A 10,873-nucleotide genomic window follows, 5' to 3' on the forward strand; every position below is an offset into this window, starting at 1 on the left:
AGAAAAAAGATTTTAATATGATATTTTATATTATTACATAATAATTACATTTATGTAACCACATTTCATCCTTATATAATATTTAATCTATACTATTTTAAGATCTGCCTCTTTTTAAAATGGGCTTTAGGTTTTATGTTTTACAGAAAAAGATTTTTAAGATATAATATTTTATATTCTTATATACTGAATTCATTATAGTTATGTCATTACCTTCCTACTTATTATATATCATAATATTTCATCTCTACTATTTAAAATAATATATCATATGACATTATATAATAACATTTCTATTAAATATAATATTTAATCTATGCAAGTTTAAGATAGGCCTCTATTTTTAAAATAGGCTTTAGGTTTTATGTTTTACATCCCACTCATTTCTGGAAATGCTTTCCTTTATCATACCCTAAAATGAACTCTCTCTAGAACAAAGAGAGGTAAGACAGGATGTCTTGGTAGAGGCTTCTGGGTGTGGTGAAAAGAGGCTGAACGTGAGCCAGAAAAACTGGCCTGGAATTCCAGTTTGTGCTTCATGAGCCTCCGTTTCCTCACCTGTAAAATGAGGGGGTTGGGCGAGAGAACTTTCAAAGTCTTTTCCAACTTGAGATCTACGATTCAGAGCCTGAAATTCCTTTTCAGTACTAAGATTTCATAATGTTCTATTATGGTCTCACCCAAGGGGAAACTCTCCACAGTCCCTAGAGTAGCGAGTTGGGGATGGGGACCTGATGGACACAGCTGCTCCCCTCGAGTCTTCCCAGCGTCTTTGCCTTCAGGAATCCAAAGGGAGGCTCCCTCGTCCATCTTCTCTCTTATGGTGAGAAACCAGAAGGACCTACAGACTGAAGAGACTTGGTGATTCAAAGAAGATCCAAGCTTGGAGCCGCCTCTCCCATCCATCTGCGTAAGGCATTGCTCTCCGCCAGTAAGGAGACGGTCGCTTCCAGGGCTTGAATTCTTACATGTACTTGGTTTGCAGCTCCCTATTTCGGTCCATTATCAGAGTGTAACAGAGGGGCTGCCCGTTGGGCCACCTCACATGGAGCTGGACATGCTCTCTGGCCTCTGGTGGCGGGACTGGCCCTCCCTTTTGGAGGCTTGTTTTGATGGTGATCGCCAGTTGAGCCTTTGATGGAGAACTGGAGTAAGGAGGAGGGTCTACCAGAGGAAAGAAAACTGGGCGTCTCTGAGTGTTTGGGACCTTTGGCTTCATCTCCCTTGGACTTGCAGTGAGAGATGGGGAAGACGTTGCTCAGCCCAGTCCTTCGCCCCCTCATCCTCAGGCACATGGAAACATGGGCTTGCCTGGGCAGCGTCGAGAGTCCCTGGCTGCTCCCTTCTGTTTTGTTTCCTTCGTGGGGCAGAGGGCATCGACCCAGGAAGTGGAGGAAACCTCTTTTTTCCAGAGTTCCCGAGTCTGGTTCTGGCTACCCAATGAGCAGCGATTTCTATAAAAGATTACCTTTTGGAAGAGAAGAGCACCATGAGCAGGATGATCCTGCAGCTGAAGGACTAAAGAAGGCCATGCCCAGCCAGCCACTGCTGAGCTCCTCAGCTCCCATGGATTCCATTACCATCTCTATGCTGATGATTCTCTCTTTTTTTCTCTCTTTAAATGCTTATATTCCTTCTTAGAATCAACACTATAATTCGGTTCCACTGCAGAAGAGTGGGAAGGGTAAGTGCCTTGCCCAGAGTCACCCACCTAGGAAGTATCTGAGGTCAGATTTGAACCCAGGACCTCCCTATCACCAATCCTGGCTCTCTATCCACTGAATCACTTAGCTGCCCTCTGATGATTCTTTAATCTCCCTTTTCTTCCCTAATCTCTTTGCGGACTTCCAGCCTTTCATCTCCAAGTGCCTATTGTACGACTTGTCCAGTAGAAATCTTAAACCTAGTATATCTAAAACTAAACTCCCAATCTTTCCCCCTAAACCCTCCCTTCTTCCACCTTCCCTGTTTCCACTGAGTGCAGCATCATCCTCCCCATCTGTCAGGCTTGCAACCCAGGAGTCATCTTGGACTCCTTGATCTCTCTTGACACCCCTCCGCATCCATCCTAGCCATTGCCAGGCCTATAGATTTCACATTTGCAGAATTCATCTCCTTTTCTCCTGTGACACTGCCCCAGTAGACCCTCATTGCCTCTCACCTGGACGACTTCAGAGGTCTGCCTGCCTCCAGTCTCTCCCTACTCGAGCCCATCCTCCATTCAGTAACTAAATCAATTTTCTTAAAGCGCTGATCTGAACATTACACTTCCAACCCCCCAACTCAGTAACCTCCAGGGGCTCTCTGTCATCCCCAGGGACCAAATACGAAATCCTCTCTTCCACATTCAAAGCCCTTTACAACATGGTCTCCTATTTTTCCTAGCCTTTCTCTTCCCTCCATCTGCCCCAGGTATCCCTCGGTCCAGTGACACCAGCCTCTACTCTTTCTTGCCCAAGACATTCCATCTCCAAACATTGGGCATTTCTCTGGCTATCTCCCATGTCTGTAATGTTCTTCCCCCTTATCTCTGCCTCTTGACTTCACTGACTTCCTTTAGGAAAAGTTACAATCCTACCTTCTACAGGACACCTTTCTCCATCCCTCTTAATTCTGGTGTCTTCCCTCTGTTGATGATTTCCAACTTAACTGCTATTTAGCTTGATTGTACATAGTTATAACTTAAGAAAAACTAGTGGATGCAGGAATTGGAATCAATAGGTCCTGAGTTCAAATTTGGATCCATACTAGTCATTAGCTGTGTGACCCTGGGCAGATCATTTCACCTTTGTCTCCTCTAAAACCTCAGTAACCTCAAATCCCTCATCTGTAAAATGGGTATAATACTACCTACTTTCTGGGGGTTGTTGTGAGGATTAAATAATGAAATATTTTAAAAGAGATTTACAGGGGGGCAGCTGGGTAGCTCAGTGGATTGAGAGCCAGGCCTAGAGACAGGAGGTCCTGGGTTCAAAACCGGCCTCAGACACTTCCCAGCTGTGTGAACCTGGGCAAGTCACTTGACCCCCATTGCCTACCCTTACCAATCTTCCACCTATAAGTCAATACACAGAAGTTAAGGGTTTAAAATTAAAAAAAAAAAAGAGAGATTTACAAACCATAAAATGAACTTTATAAATGTTAGCTATTGTTGTTATTGTTATTATTACTATAATCTCCTCCATTAGTTTGTAAACCTCTTTTGAGGGCAAGAACTGGTTTTTGCCTATCTTTGTATGCACCGTGTTTTAGCATGAAGCCTGACATATAGTAGCCCCTAAATAAATGCTCATACACTTGATTTAACTATAACAAGAAATATCTCTTTGGCAGTCTCATTAAGCTGCCTTTATCTTCTGGGCTATTTGAGATGTTTTAAGTTTTTATAACTGTTAATGTTTACTTATGAGTTTTGGGTTTTTTTAAAACATGTCCTAAAGAAATAAAGAACCGTCTTTTCTGGATTTTCATTGTGTAACTGAATACCCTTCTAGAAGGGACCTGGTTCCTCACTTTTTGGGGAGACCCTAGTCATGAATATAAGACCACAGAACCATCTGCTTCTGTGCCCAGGGAGCCCGGACACTTGCCCTTTCTCTCTTCTGCTAAAGTTATCTCTCTGCTCTAGACCCTCTCAAAAGATGGATTTGTTTCTGAATGAACCTGGCCCCTAAAAAGAGGGCTTAAGCTCTTTTTCTCAAGCTCCTGATCCTGAGTGGAAATCACTTAGAGTTTATATTTGGCTCATTTTTAGGAACTTCCCCCAAAAAGGTACTCATTATACAAAACAGACCAAGTATAGGACAGCTACTTAATTTTTTCTCACCGAAGAAATGCAGCAATAGAAATATGCATTAAGAAAACTTAAACATTAAGCAATGACATAATTAGTGTTCTACTCTCCCAGTCGACTAAGACTTAGAACATCAAACATAAAACAATTTGCAGGACTGAGTCAGGTTTTGCCTTTGACCTGGCCCTGCCCATCTCCTCCATTGTCTATGGCCTTTGGCAAGCTAAACCTGGGATTTGGATTCTCCTCTTGTCATGCGGAGCCTTTTGGATGCTGGGATTCTTCCTGCCAATCACCCACCAGCTTCGGACCTCTTGAGCTTACAGAGTTACTTCCCAAGCTAGAACTCTCAGTTAATGTTTCATCACCTGTAATGCAGGAAAGAAACAAAGCAAAAAAGGTATCCACAGATCCCAGGCTTAGGTTTGGCTGGACAGGACATGTGCTGGAAACAGACATTTTGGCTAGGTTTAGGTCTATCTCCCATTCATGGGGAATCCCAGAGAGGGGTTCATGCTGCCCATTCTGGAGAGAGGAAGGAAGAGAAAAATGAATAAATGCAGACTGATACTGAGACAAATAATTGAGTCAGCTGTCCTGCCAGGGGTGACTGGGAAGCAGAGCAAGTCACACCCTCTTGGCTTGTCTTCATCCCCATGTGGGTGGTGCAATTTTTCCCTAGCTCTTTCTCTTCAGGTAAGACACTCTTCTGACAGGTCTGCCCACTTTGGAAAAAAGACTGATGAAAGCCGGTTTGGTTGGTTGGGCTTTTAGAAAATCACGTCACCGACATCGCTCAATCTCCAGAAGCTTCAGGCAGTGTCAGGAAGCATTTATTGGTTGGTGGATTGGCTGTCTTTCATATTAAAAAAGGATCAAAATGACATTTTGACTAGTGGATGAATTGGATTTAAGAGAGGCAGAGTTGTAGAAAGTCATCAGGCTCCCTCTTTCTTCCAAAGTCATCCAAATCCAGTGACAAGACAAAAATCAGGATGACTAGTGATGGCCCAGGATGCAGTGGATGAACTTGGCATCTTTTGTACCTGATCATGCTCTGAGAGCTATGGGCTATGGAGGGAGAAGAGAATGGTTTCTGCTATCCCGATATCAAGTTATTCATCTAATGGTGGAAAGAAATTTAAAGGCGATCTAGTCCGATATCCTCGTGTTTGTTGTTCATGTTTGAAGCCCCCTTTTAGAGGTTTTCTTGATGTCAACCTGAAAAATATTTCATAACTGTAATTATAATAGTCTTTAATTAAGATGAAAGAGACAATGCTCAAAACCAGCACACAGAATCACCACTCTGGAAGCATTATCTTTGTAAAGACAAAAATAATGGGAATTTCCACTGAACTAAAGAACCTGGGGTCATTTATACCCACCCTTCCTTCCTTCCTTCCTTCCTTCCTTCCTTCCTCCCTTCCTCCCTCCTTCTCTCCCTCCCTCCCTCTCTCTCTTTCTTTCTTTCCTTCTCTTTCTCTCTTTCTTTCTTTTTCCTTTTTCTTTTTCTCTTTCCTTCTTTCCTTCCTTCCTTCTTTCCTTCCTCCCTCCCTCTCTCTCTTCCTTCCTTTCTTTCTTCCTTCTTTCCTTTTTCTCTCTTTCTTTCTTTCCCTTACCTTCTGTCTTGGAGTCAATACTGTGTATGAGTTCCAAGGCAGAAGAGTGGTAAAGGCTAGGCAATGGGGGTTAAGTGACTTGTCCAGGGTCACCCAGCTAGGAAGTGTCTGAGGCCAGATTTGAACCCAGGATTACCTATCTCTAGGCCTGGCTCTCAATCCACTGAGCTACCCAGCTGTCCCCATATATATATATACACTTTAGGTAGTATAGGAAAGGAAGGACAAGTGACTAGTTATGTAAAGGCTTGGGAAAGAGGATGTAGCCAGAGCCTAGAGTGCCTGGGAGAGGCCTAGATACTATAAGAGAAACTAAGGAGGCAAAAAGGGTACTTAGAATTTGATTTTGTTAATTCTGTTTAGGATGATCAAGAGGTGCTTGAGGGTTTATTGTTCAGTCTGGGAAAAAGGGTCAGTTGGGGGCTTTCTTGAAGACAGGTTATCAGGGACAAGCGTAAGTTTAGGGTTTCACAAAACAAGGTTGTCATCGACAAAGATCCTGGAATGGTTTGCCATTTCCTTTTCTAGCTCATTTGACAGATGAGGAAGCGAAGCCAAACAGGGTTAAGGGAGTTGCCCAAAGTCACACACCTATTGAGTGTCAGAGAGTGAAGAAACTGAGGCCCAGTAATTGGCCTAAGGTCTTCTGTTGCTGATCTCCAGCTTGTCTCTCTCCCGGATGTGGGAGAAATGCACTCAAGTCTGTATCACGGTCTCACCCCAAGAATGCGAGACTCAAACTCTGTTTAGTCCAGAAGTAAGAAAAGAATTTATTTGAAGAAGTGGTTTACGGTGGTAGAATAGCTGGCAGAATAGTCTGGGGGCTACTCAGGTAGCCTCAGGGCTGATATGTAAGCCCAGGGGCTAGTAGGTTAGCCTTTTTGGAGCTGATGGTATGGAGTAGCAGCTCTGTTGGAGGGTGGCAGCTTCCTTCCTTGGAGGAGTAAAGCTTCCTTCGTGGAGCGGCAGCTTCCACACCCTAAGGATGGTATGTTTATTGGGGTCTGGGAGCTTAGCATCTCCCTTCATAGGGAATAAGGAGCATGTGCAAGATTGGAGGCCTCAGTGCACAGGTTCCACGTTCCTCCATTGTCTACCTTGTCATCATTTGTCAGGGAGAGGTTTTGCCGCCCTTCCAGAGTGGGAACGTGGAGAGGGGATACGAAGCATTGGAGGACCACCGAAGGTAATGAATCATTTCTAAGAACAATATAAGCAATGAACAAAACAGAATGGCTACAAGGCTGATGTCTAGCATAGAACGTGACCAAACCGGTACACGGAGTGGATAATTGAACAATATACAATTCATCTTTGACTAATGCTGGAACTACAAGTATTGCAGTTGCTGTTTAACTAGTGCTAACTAGTGAGAAATGCGAGATTTCAGAGTATGAGGGTCCCGTTTCTATTGTTGCCCCTTACTGCCCACTGCCAGCCCACATCATCCCTGTCCAGGCTGCCACTGCCGTCTTGGCCTCAAGATGGTCCAGTGGTCAGAGAAGAGTTCAGAACCTGCTGGGGCTTACTCACCGACGACCTTGTTTTCTGAAACCCCAAACTGACGCTTGTCCTCGATAACCCGTCTTCAAGAAATCTCCTGACTGACCTCGTCCCAATAATCAGTCAGTTGTCCCTCCTTTCATGCACTCCCTAAACTCTATCTAAGACCCTAAGTTCTTAACTTCAGTGGAAATTCCCATTATTGGCAACTTTCCCAAGATAGTGTTCATCCTGGAGTGGTTGGCTCTGTGTAATCATTATCTTTCTCAACATAGTATAACTACTCTGGCAGTTGGGAATTAGTTTTTAGATTGACACCCACTCAAATTTTTTAACTTTAATAACCGTTCTTGCCTATTGCCTTCCCTCCAGGAAATTAAGACAAACCAAAAGCTCTGAAAAATAAAGCCCTTATAATATGCATAGTCCCTCATTGGCCATGTCCAAAAATGGAAGTTTCCCCATCTTTAGTTCATTATCTTGAGAGGTGCAAATGCACCATTGGGTTGATCAGAATTTTAAGGTCTTTCTGAGTTGTTGACCTCCATTTATTGTTATTGTCGTAAAATGTTCTATAAAACGTCTGTTCCTTACGTTCTGTATGAGTTCACAAACATCTTCCCAGCTTCTGAAACCATCCCAGCTCATCATTTTTTTGCTTCTAGCAGTCCATTGCATTCATATACTCCGATCTGAATAGTCTTTAAGTAAGGAGTCTCTAGATTGACTCTTTCTTTTAGTATTAAAACAAAGAACTCAAAAGACTTATTGAATTGACTATGAATTGGTTTTGCCTCTTTTCCAGGACTGAATAATTAATTTATTTTGGACATGTTGAATTTTATTTTATTTTTTAAAGATATTTTTTTATCAATTACATGTAATAAGAATTTTTCACCTGATCATCCGAAGAATTTCCAAGAATTATACAAAGTTATAAGATTCAAATTGTCTCCCTCCCTTCCTTCCCACCCCACTTCCTGGAGATGGTCATCAATTTGATCTGAGTTACACATGTATCATCATGCAAAAACCTGTTTCCATATTGTTCATTCTTGTAAGAGAATACTCATATGAAAACAAAACTCCAAAATAAAAACCCCAATAAACTAAAGTGAGAAATAGTATGCTTTGATTTGCATTCCCACTCCAACAGTTGTTTCTCTGGAGGTGAAGAGCATTTTTTTTGGTCCCAAGTCCTTCAGAATTGTCCTGAGTCCTTGTATTGCTGAGAGATGCCAAGCCTTTCACAGCTGATCACTGTACAGTATTGCTGTTACTATGTCTAATGTTCTTCTGGTTCTGCTTATTTCACTCTGCATCAGTTCATGTAGATCTTTCCAGCTGTCTCTGAAATCACTGATTCAATCACTCCCTAACCTCTGGCTGTCACCTCTTTTCCAAGCTTCAGTGAAATCAGTGTAACCTGGTTGTTGCTCCCCCTTGTTTCCTAAATCTGTATAAGCACCCCTTGTCTTAATTCAGTGGGAAGTCCCACTGTCTGACTCCCCCACATTATAATTCCGAAGTGATGGCTCTGAGCGGGCTTCTCAATTCTGATCTCCTGCTCCAATGAAAGATCTGTCTGCTGTTATAACTACGTCCATAGTTTTGTATTTTTTCAGATGGACAAATGGGAGGGGAGAGAACTTTCTCTTTGATGTGATCTTTAGTATTTACATGCCATTTTAAGTAATCATAGTCATGGTGCAGCAAAGAGTATAGGAGGTTAATAACTTTTTGGATAGAGGCAGAGAAAACTGGTGGATCCCTCAGCTTGAATTGAATTGATAGCTGTGCTGGGTGGGCAAAGGGAATCAGGCATCCTTCCAAGATCCAGCACCAACATGAGCCCCCAGGAGCAAGGGGAACATCAGGCTGTATAAGGAGGGACAAACCCCAGGTTGGAGAAACAGAACAGATCCAAGCTCCCCAGCTGACCAGAATTGGGATCAGGCCCTTGATTGGCCCTGGGCCTTCCAGCCTGGGGGAGATAATTAGACCCACACTCTAGAACGGCAGCAACCTCCCCACTGACATTATTCTTCCTTTCTTTTGCACATACCCGTATGGGTACATTTCCCTTCATTCCCAGTGGAATGGAAGCTTCCTGAGGGCAGGGACTTCCTTTCTCGTCCCCCTCTCCAATTCCCAGGCAGCTCAGTTAGACTCGAAATTTAGAAGTGCCAATCTATATCAGCAGAGGGAGTTTCTTCATTGGAAAATTCTCTTACAGGTAGGAAAAAAAAAATCACAATTCTTATTGCATTTCAGTTCCTTCCCCAGGGGAGAACCACAGGGCTGGATACAGCAGGTGCTTAGTCGATGTTGGCAGAACTGAGTCGAACACGTATACTGAGGGTCATAGGGAGAGAGAAAGTGCTACTCTCTGAATTTTCTCCTTGGGAGGCTCAGAGAGGGTTAGCGATTCTCCCGTCGTCACACAGCAAGGAAGTGGCTGATCAGATCTCGAACTCAGATCTTAAAAAAAAAAAAAATCTGATTTCTTTTCTCCTTAGGACCAGCTCCAGGCGCCTAGATTCCTCCGGGATCGCAGAGAGCGCAGAGTCCAGGGATGGCTCCCACTGTGGGCAGAGGTGTTCGTCTCGATGGTCCAGGGACGCGAAGGCCGCTCTAGCTTGCTGCCTCATCTCGTTGGCTCCGACCCTCGCAGGACCCTGGGCAATGTTTACTGGCCTCTGATTAGGTGAAGGCCCCTCCACGGGGCTACCTTCGGGGTGCCTGAAAGCGCCTGCCAAGTTCCCCGCTCCCCGAGTGCTCAGAGCCAGGCGGAACCCCAGAGGCCAGTGCAATGAGAGCATCGCCATAGTTCAGCTTCCGTATAGATAGTACGTTATTTATTCATTTGTTTTTAACCCGGCGCGAAGTCGGGCACTTCAAGACTTGGGAAGGCGTGGGGGGAGGAGGAAGAGACGGATAGCGGTTGCGCAGACCCAACCCACGTCGCCTACCCACCGCCTGTCTTGGCGTCCTCGCGTCGCCAAGGCGACGGGGGCGGAGCCTGCAGAAGGCGCGGGAAGGAGGTGGGCCGAGTTGTGGAGCGGGAGTCCTCGCGGTCCGGGTCACCTCCTTCCCTTCGTGGCCTACGGCCGGGCTTCGGACATCTCGTCCCCACAGCAGCGGCCCGCACGATCCTCTCGGCGTAGGGCTCGGGCTTAGCTTCCTTCTCCTATCCCCCGGTAGGAGGAGAGGGATACCTCCTTCATATTTTCCCCTCCCCCCAGGTGTTTGGGGGGGAGAGGTGCCTGCGCCTGCGCGGGGCTCGCGCCTGCGCCCTGCGTCTACCCTGGTTTGCTGGGTGATCCTGGGCTAGTGGCTAGCACTCTCTGGGCTGTGGTTTGTGGCGGCCAGCTTGGGGGGTGGAGCTCCCTGGGGGAATCCGGGTGGGGCCCTCTTGCTCAAGGTCTGTCAAGAACAGGCGCCCAGGAGCCCTGAGTTTGAATGTGGCCCCCGGGACTTAGGGCAGGAGGTCAAGGCACCCTCCAGTGCCTCAGTTTCTCCATCTGCAAAATGAGGATGTCGTGTGGTTATTCGGCACTTTATGAATTTAAGTTCATTTTGACCCACTCAGATCACTGAGGTAGTAGGGGCTGTTATTAACCCATTTCACAGATGAGAAAACAGGCAGATTTGAAGTCACAAGATCCCACCCTTGTCTTGGGGGAGCATCTTTGGGAGTTTAATGAAGGAGGAGAAAGATGACCCCCCCCCCGGTCTCTGCCTGCCCCCCTTCTCAGAACCTCAGGGTTCTCAGCTATCCATGCTCCTCCTTCCATCCCTAGTCTAGTTCTATATGGAATCACCCCATCCATCATCTCCCAACAAATGCTCCCTGGAGCTCCCCCAAGGGCTTGGCCCCACAGGATAGAGGGGACAAACATCACAGAATGAGAGGATTCATCAGCAACGGCAGCAGTTCCCCCCACCCCCAGCC

This window comes from Gracilinanus agilis, chromosome 1 (assembly GCF_016433145.1).
Source record: "Gracilinanus agilis isolate LMUSP501 chromosome 1, AgileGrace, whole genome shotgun sequence".
Classification (NCBI taxonomy): Eukaryota; Metazoa; Chordata; class Mammalia; order Didelphimorphia; family Didelphidae; genus Gracilinanus; species Gracilinanus agilis.